Here is a 12,496-nt window from a genome sequence, read left to right as displayed (position 1 = left end):
AGAGGTCTGCAAATGGCAACAATCATTTTAAGCTACTGTTGGTGAGAAAAGAATGGAAATGGAGGGGGAAAAATGCTTTTTTTCTTTTTGTTGATCTCATGCAGCTAATATAAGCTTTTTGACCAAATAACACAGAACATAACTGTGGGTGAGCTTTTTTCTTTTTACAATGGAGAAAGACTAACCTCGCACAGGTGAAATAATATCATAAAGTTGGATTTGATATTTATGGCATTCTAATGTGATTCCCCACTTCCTTAACACATAGAGTACACACTTTCTATATCTCTTCACAATTTTCTATCCTCCCCCAAAATCCCATAATTATTAGTGCTTATTTCTTGGTAATTTTACAATACTTAATCTTAATTTAAAAATTAATTTGAAATTCTTTTATATTGGCTGTATCTATTGTAAAGTGAGCAGTCCTTTTTTTCTGGTCCTGTTCTGTATGACTTCTGAAATATTCCAATAATATACTGTTTGGAAGATGAAAGTTTTTGTAATACTGTAAGTGAGATAATTTAAATAAAGTTTAATTTGGATTTTAGGAATGAATGAACTTGATTCTTCTAACAAAGGTCATTTGATAAATTATAAACGTGTTTTTGCTAGTAGGAGAAAAAGACACCAAGTGGACTGCAATTGTTAAAAAGACTCTTTAAGTATTACATTAATCAAATTTTAATGTAATCAAATTTTCCTAGAACCAGATCTATTAATCATAAAAAAAATCTTCCATTTTTTCCTATTTAATCTTGAAATTTAATTTCCTCATGATGGAGAGAATCATATAATACTACTCAATTTCATATTTTTTAAAGTTAGGGGATAACTTTTGGTTCTTTGGCAAAAATATAAGAATAAATGCATATTAGAGTATCATTGCATCCTCATCATTTCATCAGAAATGCTTTGCCTTAGAAGACTCATTTGCCTCTCAAATTTAAATAGATACCAAATGGTATCTATTGGAATAGTACCTATTTTACCATTACTTTAAAACTGTAATGAATTGATGATTCAGTTCCAGGTGTGATTACCATTTCCATTGCTCATGCTGAAAATTCTACATTGCTTTGATTCTGGCTTCTGAATAACCCTTTCTCCTTCCTGAATCTTAAGACTATTTCCTCAATATTAATAATAATACAGGTAGTCCACGACCTACAACAGTTCATTTAGTGACCATTCACAGTTGCAATGGACCTGAAAATGATCTATTGCTGTTTTTCACACACATGATCACATGAGCAAAATTCGGATGTTTGACAACTGACATATTTATGATACTTGAAGGTGATACTTGGGGTCATGTGATCCCCTTCTAACAAGCAAAATCAATGGGGAAGCTAGATTCACTTAACAACCATGTATTAACAACTGCAGTGATTCACTTAACAACTGCAGCAAGAAAGATTATAGAATGGGGCAAAAATTACTTAACAATATCTCACTTAGCAATCATGGCCGTAAGTCAAGGACTACCTGAGTAATTATTATCCTCTACAGCAAGTTGCCGGATGCCATTGTGTTGCATTTTTTGATGTTAGAACCAAAGATGTATAACCATTTGAATAATATCTACTATGTGTATTATTTTTCATTATTGAGAGTGTTTCAATCTGATTTGGTTTCTTTTATTATTGTGGTTTTTACCTTACCTTTTTATTCTGCTTTTCTTAATTTATAAGATGCCTATAAAAGAAAAAAATATATATAAACTGCAGACTAGCACATGGTAAGGCAACCATGAAAGTCTTGGAAAAGGTATTCAGGTATAGCAATGTGTCTATTTCTACAAAGGTCAAACTGGTACAAGCAATTGTATTCTCTGTGACATTCTATGGAAGTGAAAATTGGACTTTGAAGCAACAGGGTAGAAATAGTATTGATGCTTTTGAAATTTGGTGTTGGAAAAGACTCTTTAGAATACCAGAGCCAGCCAAAACAAGCAAACAAATGGATCATCAAACAGATAACCCAGGGTTCCTTAGTCATTCCAAATTATTGATTTATTATGTGCCATCAAGTCTTTGTTGACTATTAACAACCACATAGATAAGATTTTTTTCCATGATGATCTATCCCTAATCTAGATTGCTTCAAAGAATCTGAAGTAGGATAATTTGAGTCTGATCATTTGTTCCTGAGGTGAACAAATCTGGTCGATTTGTTCAATGATCCATTTATATGTTTTCTTAGCTGCCCAAATGACCAGGCTCAAATTAGCCAGAACAAATTGCCTATCCTGAATTTATAAACTGTTAAGATAGTCAGGTCCTTTAGAAGCAAAATCATAGCCACAAAGCAGCTTACCAATACAAAGAAAGATATCCTTGTCTTGGTAGCTCTTCTGATATTCATAAATAAAGTGCATATTTATTAAGAGAGATTTGTTTGTTATCAAGCATAAAGTCAATATAGTTAAAACAGACAAATCCACAGTCTACAAGAGTGCTTTGACTGCATCATTATTTTTAATAGATTGCCTGCACAGGGTTATAAGGAGTTCAATGACCATCTTTAACTGGATGCATGTACTGGCCATTTGAACTGGTTTTCACTTCTATTTTTTACGATACAAATAATGACAACGCTAGTATTGCACCAAACTGAATCTATATCTACCCCTTATTACTACAGTTTGTATCTCTCTGTTGTGACTCCGACCCCTGAGCCCGTCTTATCAGAGGGAGAAGACTTCGAAAGTGAAGGAGAGGAGTTGGCAAGGCCTCCTTCTCCAGGACCCTCCTCTCTGGCAATGCCTCAGGTGTCCTCCGAAGGCCAAGAGATAGGCCAGAAGCCAGGCACTTCCGAGCAGCCACAGTTAGACAGCGACGGAGATGAATCTTGGCTGGATCCCCGACAGCGTCGGAAAGATAAGCGCGCGCAGCAGAGAAAGAGGCATGCCAGAGATTAAGCTGAGTCACTGGACCACACCCCACAGGGGATAAAAGGGGGTGTGGTGGCCATTCAGGCCTTGTGATGGACAACTGAAAAGCTAGCAAGTCATACTGCGTTTCTGGAACTTGCCCTCCTTGGATTTATTATGGATGGACTTGACAATTCTTTGGCTTTGTGGACTTATTTTGGTGTATCGGACGGAGGAGAAAAACCTCCCTTTGTGAGTAAAGTCTTTGGCAGGCAGCTACTGGGTTGCTGCCAATTCTGTTATCTCAAAGGAATTCCTGACTGCTGGTTTTATTAACTCCTGGCTGACTGTTTGTGTGCGACGGGGACAGAACACTCTCCTTCCTACAAGACACAGGAGGCAATTTAAAAACCGGTTATCCCAATTTATCCGCAAACAAACCACACAACTAGGTTTGTGGGAACCTTGAAAGGAACCTTCCAGAGTAGGGGAAAAGTGTATAAAAAGAGCCAAAACAGTATTGAGGGTAGACATGGGTTGCTTAGCCTTACATACTACATTTGTAAGATGTGTTACAATGCTCCCATCTGAAACTCCTTATTTAGGGAGCACAACTGAGGCCAGCAGTCAATTGTTAAGCAGAGTGATCACAAAGTGAAACTGTAACCATGCTTATGATGTTTTCCTTTGTTTTTCAGACCTGTACAGCTTGTAAATGGAGGCCTATGTTACAGACTTTCATTTTCATTAATGTCATAACTGCGAATGATCACTGTCTGAGGCAGTTGCTAGATGAGGGTTTTTTTGTTCCAAATTGGCCTCCTCGTGATCTGATGGTATAAAAGTTGGCCCAAAGCCTCGCTAATGATTTTTCAAGCCAGACTTTTTTTTTTTTAACAAACGACATACTTGCTTTGTTTTTAAAATTAATCCTTCTGATGTAATTGGCTGCCACAGAACTTGGGGACTTAGGAGATAATATAGGACAGGCTTGTGATCAAGCTTTGTTCTACAGGCTCGAAGAGACGCTTGACCTATTACAACAGCTTAGCCACAGTGAGAAGGAAGCAATGCAGAGAAGATAAACTACAGAGGATTAAGTACCTAGGTATGTTTGGTAGTAAGATTATGTTGCTTTTTAGAAATAAATTGAACCTTAAATTATCTACACATTTAAATTTTTCAGATATATAAAATCCATTTAAAAGAAATCCAACAACTATAAGAGAGGCAGAAATATATGTGTAATCAGAAAAATGAACAGGCTATTAGGCAACAAGATTCTCCCTTTGAAGTGGACTTGGTTGATCTGAAAAAGTTTAATTTGTAAGAGGCAGGACAGTTACAGTACATCCGCCTCTGAGGATGAAAGCTCCAGTATTATAGAAAATTAGAAGAATGGAAGAGTTTCAGGAAAAAATAAAGAGCTAATTAGTTCATCCCCATTTAGAGAGGATTTATAATCCAAGTTGTAATCTAAAAAAAACGGGAAATTAAGTTAGGACAGATACAAGCCAACCAATATTATTCATTATATTCACAATGTTTTCTTTGGAAAGCCTGAAAGTGTTAATGCTCTTTTTCGTTAATACTGTAGATCAACTTTTTTAAAAAAAATCTACCATCACATGAAAACTGTCAATTAATTCACGACATCATATTTTAAACATGTAATGTGCCTCCCCCATGAAGTTTGCAATTCAATTGGAAGAATTGTTAGATGCAGTCATACTAAATGCTGACAGAACCCCAAAGGGATTGAAGAAGATTAGGCTAGTTATGGGTGTTACTGCAAAATGTTTTGAATTGTGTTGATTATCTGATTTTCACAAAACAGTGTGAAGTAGATGGGTTGCTAAAGTGAAGTCTAGGATCTACCTTAAAATAAAACAACATTGTCTGTAAAGAGTAAATCTGAATTGCTTTTAATATTAGCAGCATGATTACTTATGGGCATGCTAACAGGGAACTTCAGAGTTGCAAATACTACTCAAACTTGTTGAGAATATAGCCTTGTTGATGGAAGCTATATTCCTGATCTGGAATAGACAGGATATAACTAATGATTGTGAATCATTTACCAATCAATCGTGTGTTCAAAAAGGCAGAAGAGAGGAAGTTCAGGCATATTCCTGCCCAATAAAAGTTCACTGCTTCTCCCTGCATCTTCTGTGGAGTTACGATAGAGCATGAATGGTACGAAATGGCAACTGTTAAGGACATTATTATCTATCACACACAGTAATGTCATTGTTGTACACATTTTCTTCACTTGGGATACACTCAGTAGGATGCGGAGCTACAGGAACTACTTCTCTTATCCTACCACTTAAGATTTATTTCTTCTGAATAAGCATCATTCAAACACTTCTGATTTCATCACTATCCATACAGGAGCAATTTTTGCAAGATGGTGGTTTTATTAAGAATACTAAAATTACCATGGCACTAACTTCTCAATTCATTTGGAAGTTTGTCAGGAGAACTCACAACACATTAAGTTTACACACATAAGGCGTGTCAACATTTTTCAACTTTCAATTTCCAAACATTAGGGGTGCTCAAAAGTTGTGACATGCCTTGGGGATTGTAAAGATATTCTGGTTACTTTAATATAATTTAGATGTGCTTGGTAAGTCACTATATAAATATCGTAATTTTTTCACATTTTGTTTGTTTCAAAAACACAAAATAAATTCAGAAAACGAAAAAGCTTTTGAAAAATCATAACTTAAAATATATGGATATCTTCTAATCAAAACTAAATGCCAGACCAGATATCATCATTCTCTCAATTTTTAGTTTGTAATCCAATCACATCACATGTCCCAAATATGTGAGGTCCTGTTTGTTGATCATCATTTCAAGAAAACAGTTACTCTATGTTTGATCCAGGATTTATTCATTAGTTCTTCCGGCAATGAGTACTTCTCTTAAACATATTCCACATTTAATTCAAAGGTACTTATATTCTTTCTCCTGCTCTTTCTCCATTTTCTACCTTCACAGCTATACATTACAAGTAACAAGACCAATTTTTAGTTACTTTGATACTTGTCACGAAAATATATTTACCCTTTCTGTTCTTGATTAAGTTTGTCATTACCTCCCTTCTTGAGATTTATTCTCCTTTTCATTTCTTTTTTTTTGTTGTTTCTTATGTAATTTCAAAATTCTTATATGATTAAAAAAACAACAGAAGATAATACCACTCATATCCATGAGGTTGGGACACAGCTATCATAGTTCCAATTTGTGAAAAAGGACAAAAGAAAAATTAGGCCAACTACACTTCAGCCACCCTTTTGAATATAATTAGCAAAATCTACTTCAAACACCTATTTGAGAAGTTTTATGACTGGATTGAAGACAACAATATCTTGGCTGAAGAATAGGCTGGCTTTAGACCAGAAAGATCTACCATAGATCAAACAATAATCCCATAAAACATAAAAAAGAGATACACTTTTAGATTCAAAGGTTCTCCTTATGCAGATTTTGTAGGTTTTAACCCTGAGATGCCATAGAAGAAAGCTATTGTCAAAAAAGCTTCCATGTACTAATATAGTCCTGACACTCCTATAATGACTATTTTTACATTAACCAGATATTGGATACCATGCATCCTTGTTCAACTTTTTTTCTTGTCCTGGACCATTCTGTTTTTATACTTTCTATTTTTAATTTAGCTTCTTCTTTATTGTAAGGGATCCTCTGAAGATCATTCAAGTATTCTGGCCCCCATTAGTAGATTCCATATTCTGGCATGATGTATACAATCAAGGCCTTCCCATAGTCAATGAAGCAAAAGTAAAGCTTCTTTGGACACTCTTATACTCTCTATTATCCATCTTACCTATCTGAAGGACTACAGAGGAGGATTGTCTGAAGGGAAATCCAATTTCAACATTACCTCAAATTCTACAAAGAAAGAGACTGATCTTCATAATAGTAAAACCAGTCTACTCTAGGTTGTAAAGATTTTTTAAAATCATTCAATTTAGATTAACATCAGAAAAAGTCATAAGAAAAATGACTTTAACAGTTAACAGTTACTTAAAGCCTAACATGTAACACTTTGTAAATACTGGAAAATACATGAAACGGATTTATTTATTTGTTTGTTTGTATATTTATTTCTCAAATTTCTACAACACCCATTTCACTAAGTGACTCTTGGTGGTTCACAAACAACATTATAAATACTAAAACGTGACTAAAGCACAGTTAAAAACATGAGTTTTTAAATATTCTGGTATTTTTTGTATTCTAATCTTCTTTGAATAAACTAAATATTATTCAATTAAAAAATCCCCAGAGTTTCAAAAAAAAGGTTAAAATTTACAAAAAAAAAATATATCCAAGTTAAAAACTTAACAAGTCTACAAGGTTAACAAAGTGGAGGGAGAGCCCTCAAGTCACCTGCTGTAACATTAGATATATGGGTAGAATATTCTTTAACTATATTCATGTTTTTGACAGGCAACATCCTAACTTTCAAAAAAAAGAAAGAAAGAAAGAAATCACTTCTGAAAATCTCAGTAGTGAGCATTTAGAATTATGGTAGAATTGTAGACCTGCTGACTGAAGGGAAAAGCATGGTGAACTCTCCATCCCTCAAGGATAACACATTCAGGCCTTGAGGTAGATTAAATTTAAAAACGATAATGTGAGGGACAAAAACTGAGCTGCTGTTATTGCAGGGACACAGCTGGAAAACCCCAGGGTTCAAATACTGGAGATTCCAGCTGAGCGAAGAGTATAAAAATAAAATGAAAGGCTTAATGTTAGATATTGCAAAGGGATTGAAGATATTTTAGGTTTTAGACTAAAGCAGCATTGAAGAATTGGGAAAATGGTCCCTGGATTTTAGCTTGACTGCCTTCTGAACTCTAAGGGGGAAGGAGACATTATAGCAATGGAAGTTTTATCATTTCATATTTGAAGTATCTGACTCCTTCCAGGTAAATTCACAGAAAAGAGAAATATGGGCATAAGCAAGTACTGCTGCACAGAACATTTATTCTGCATTTCTTTCTAACTGTTCTTATTCAGTGATAGAAAATAATTGTTGTTGACTTTTTACTCTAACTGAGTAGAGAAATGTATTAAATTCATATGCGTTTCAGTTACAAGAAGACTTAGGCAAGCATGGGACTATCCTATTTTTCACTGTATTTTTATCTTTCACCCGCCTGCAAAGATGTGTAAATACATCCATGAACCATGCAAAAACATTCCTTACTATCAATCACAATGTAAGGCATGACTAGAAAATCTGGGTTCGCATATATGCTTTAGAACTCAACTTGTATCAATGTCAACCAGAGTAGACAATAGCAAGAAGCTGAGACAATTACAATTTAAAAATTTAAGGTTCACTACATTCCTTATGGCTTTCATATCTCGGGTGTAAAAATCTGGACAACCACTAGATGGTAAAAAAAGAGATTCACAAAGTGATTCCCTTTTGCTGACAGTCATCCTAGGCTCAGATGTAGTAGTCCTTGGTTGTTCATAGCTACTTTAAGATTTGACTACAGGTAGTCCTTGACTTACAACAGTTCACTTAGTGACCATTCAAAGTTACAATGGCACTGGAAAAAAGTGACTTATGATCGTTTTTCACAAATGTTGCAGCATCCCCATGGACATGTGATCAAAATTAAAATGCTTGGCAACTGACTCATAGTTTGATGGTGGCAGTGTCCTGGGATCACATGATCACATTTTTGCGACCTTCTGACAAGCAAAGTCAATGGGGAAGCCAGATTCACTTAACAACAATGCTACTAACTTAACAACAATAGTGATTTACTTAACAACTGTGGCAAGAAAGGTAGTAAAATGAGGCAATCCTCACTTAACAAATGTCTCGCTTAGCAATGTAAATTTTGGGCTCAATTGTGGTTGTAAGATGAGGACTACCCTGTATAGCATGGCTAAATGAGAAACAAAGTAGAAGAGATTTGCACAAGAAGTAGAAAGAAAAAGGAGCCGATATTAAACTGAGCCGTGGTGGCGCAGTGATTAGAACGCTGTATTGCAGGCTACTTCTGCTGCCTGCTGGCTGTCTGCAGTTCAGCAGTTCGAGTCTCACCGGCTCAAGGTTGACTCAGCCTTCCATCCTTCCGAGGTCGGTAAAATGAGGACTCAGATTGTTGGGGCAATATGCTGACTCTATAAACTGCTTGGAGAGGGCTGTAAAGCACTGTGAAGCAGTATTTTTATTTATTTTATTTATTTAATTTGTATACCGCCCTTCTCCAACAGGACTCAGCACTTACATATAAGTGTAAGTGCTATTGCTAAGCAACATTTTAATGTTATCTCTAACCTGATCACTGTGTATGTCTTGGAGTAGACGTAGGACTATCTGAGTCAGACGGACTATCTGGGTCAGACGTACTGTAGCTCTTTTCATGTAAACACCTTTTGCGCATTCTTTATAAATGTTTTCCATCCAAGTATTTTAAGTAAACTCTTAAACTGATCCAACATATCCAAGGACTGCAAAATACAGATAATGGAATGTTTATCTGCATTGCTAAGCTTTATTTTTTATTTTAAAATGTCCCTATCTGTGATTTATAATGAAAAGAGGGCAGGAAGCCTTCCCTTGCCTCCATTCCTATTCTCACCCAGCCAGACTTTATTTATACATTAGTGGACCTTTTTAGCCATTACGACCATCTTACTCCAGAAGTTAATTAACACAAGTGCTATAATTTAATACAGTTAATGCTACTTGATGCCCTTTAATGTACCTTCCATTAGTGATATTATTGTAGTAGTACCCTGTAAATTAAAACAAGATCAAGATGAAGAGAGGTTCTCTTTAATTAAGGGACTAGCACACTGAACTCATCTGTTATTCACTTGAGAAAACAGTCCTGATTTACTGAAGCAGGCTGTTCATAAGTCGGAATTAGTTTATGAGGATTATTAGGTTTCTCAAATAACGGCAGCACAATGAAGTTGCTGAAACTGCTAACCTCCATGTTTCCTCTTTTTTTATTGTCTTAATAAGCATGCAACAAAAGGCAGCAAATGAAACTTGAATAAACAACAATGGAAGAGATGAGGTGTTTATCATCAGAATGCAGCATTTCCAGCCAAAATGTAATGTAAATTAGACAAATTTCATAGAAAAATACAGTTACTTGACAAAAGCAAATCGCATATTAAACGAATAATGAGTCTTATTTTCATTGCATTGAAAAGGCTTTTCTTTAGCTAGTAAGTTCTATGCAATAACTTTCATATACTTTCCCCCCTTACTTCTGTTTCAAAGGCCACAGAAAGAAACAGCATAATTAATAATTATTTTGTTCCTGCTTTGCTTGATTAGTATTGGATTTTTCAGATGGATTTTATACACTATCAGCATTCATGGACATTAATTACCTATTAATGTATATTAATAATTATATTTAATTCAACTGGCATTCTTTTTTCAGATATAAGATGAAAGTTGGGATCTAGCAATTTGTATTTTTTGTTTAGGATTTCACTTTGATGGCGTAACTGTTCATGTTATTATTATTTGATTGTTGATCTGAAAACCTCTATATCAAGTTCAGTCATAGTTAATACAGTATACTTAAATCTGGTTATTGCTAACTACTTGGTTTGGCTTTGAACCTCTTTAAGATCTTGAATATCAGAAAATATCTACTTACGTTTTCAAGCTGTCCCTGCATACATACCAAGAGACAAAAGAAAGCAATCTGCAAGGTTCCAAGTGAAAAAGTACAAAACACTGGAAAATTGGCCTGGTTTTCTTGGGCAATGTATGCATTACAAAATGCTACATTACTGTCTGTATGTAATTTAGTAATCATATTTTAAAAATCTGTAGAGAACATACGTATCTTGAGCCTACACAGAACTGGAGGTTATTCAGTTATTCATTTCAAAGTGGAACAGCAAGATTAAGAGCTGTGATATTTCTAGCACTGAAGCTATGTTAAGATGCTCAAGGGTAGGAACATAATTAATTTAGTTTGCGATAGTGATGAATATCTGTAGCTTGGGTGGAAGGTTAGGGTGGAGCTTGTGAGTTGGTTTCCGAATGTTTCAATATCAGGCTAGGTAACATTTTCAGCAGAATTTGGGGATGTAAGTGTCAGTGTTCTTCTGTTTATAAGGGCTTCGTGTGTCAGTAGGTCTTGTGATTGTGAGGTCACATCGGGTCAGGGTCACATCAGGTCAGGGTCTTGTGATGGCTCTTTTGATGTTACCTAGCCTGGTAACAAAATGTTCGGAAACCAACCCACAAGCTCATTAGAACGAACCTCCATTCTCTAGTTTCCAAATCAGACCTAGGCAGTGGTGAAATCCAAATATTTTTACTACTGGTTCTGTGGGCGTGGCTTGGTGGGCGTGGTGTGGCTTGGTGGGCATGGCTTGGTGGGTGTGGCAGGGGAAGGATATTGCAAAATCTCCATTCCCACCCCACTCTGGCACTAGCCAGAGGTGGTATTTGCCGGTTGTCCGAACTACTCAAAATTTCTGCTAACAGTTCTCCAAACTGCTCAAAATTTCCATTACAGGTTCTCCAGAACCTATCAGAACCTGCTGGATTTCACCCCTGGACCTAGGCCTAAGGGCATCTGCATATGGGGGTGTTAAAAAAGTCAAACTGGCATCTATAGCCATTCAATTGAAACCCTATCTTTTTTTACATGCAACAATAGATTGTAACGCAAGATCCACAATGGCAAAATAGCTACATCATAAGTAGCTATACTCATAAGGAGTTAATGGAAAGTGATGATCAGATCATCTTACAACATCTGGCTAGCTCCTGAATTCCCCCCCCAAATAATTTTGGAGATCAAAATGGATGCATTTGGTGGTATTCCAACTGCGTATAGGAAGCTTAACGGTGCCAGATTTTCTAATGTTTATCATTTTAACAGTTTTTTAATATGATTTTTATCTTATTTTATTACTGATGTTTTTAAAATTCTTAATTGGGAGCCACCCAGGGTTTGGTATAAAATGGGAGATTATATAATGTTTTAAATAAATAAACCACAGCACCTGTGAGTATAATTCTGCTGACCTTCACTCTGTATTAAATGCACTGGATTTAAAAAAAAACATTAACACTGAATATTGCTCTGAAAAAGTTTACTATAACATAACTATGGAATTTTGCATGTAAATAAATATGTGCATTCAGCGAATATCTGCATAAACTACTTCCTATAATGTATGGCCAATGCAATGGAAAACAGCTTGATTTCCCTCCGCCCTCATATTTATGAATACATATAATATGTATTTATATGTATACAATAAAGTTGATATGAGATATATTAGAACTATTGGTTTTTTAAAAGTTCATTCTCATTTTTAAACTGCTGAATTTTGGAACTTGAACTGGCAGGAAATGGAAAAACTAATAATAATAAAATAATAATATAATACCCTATTTTCCCCAAAATCCCTGATAATAAGCCCAATCGGGTTTTTGAGTGCATGGCAATAAGGCCAAGCGCTTATTTCAGGGTTCAAAAAAATATAAGTCAGGGTCTTATTTACGGGGAAACACGGTATAAGCAAAAGCTAAACATTCTGATCAGCTTCTTCCAGATGTCAAATGCTTACCAT

General features: G+C 35.4%; 1 protein-coding gene and 1 long non-coding RNA gene across 10 annotated transcripts in view; one reads left to right on the top strand and one right to left on the bottom strand.

Moving 5' to 3' along the window:
• LOC148114662 (uncharacterized) overlaps positions 1–3,188 on the top strand; it is a 41,623-nt gene extending 38,435 nt beyond the window's left edge. For both annotated transcript variants that reach the window (XR_015733160.1, XR_015733161.1), the window contains exon 2: positions 2,647–3,188. This is a non-coding gene — a long non-coding RNA (uncharacterized LOC148114662). The remainder of the gene's footprint in view (positions 1–2,646) is intronic.
• NTNG1 (netrin G1) overlaps positions 1–12,496 on the bottom strand; it is a 259,982-nt gene that overhangs the window by 133,873 nt on the left and 113,613 nt on the right. The gene's annotated exons all lie outside the window — the stretch shown is intronic.

The sequence above is a fragment of the Pantherophis guttatus genome, chromosome 3 (assembly GCF_059756535.1).
Source record: "Pantherophis guttatus breed Tessera chromosome 3, ASM5975653v1, whole genome shotgun sequence".
Lineage (NCBI taxonomy): Eukaryota > Metazoa > Chordata > Lepidosauria > Squamata > Colubridae > Pantherophis > Pantherophis guttatus.
The sequence above is the reverse complement of the archived record's forward strand: the minus strand, read 5'-3'. Positions and strand labels throughout refer to the sequence as shown.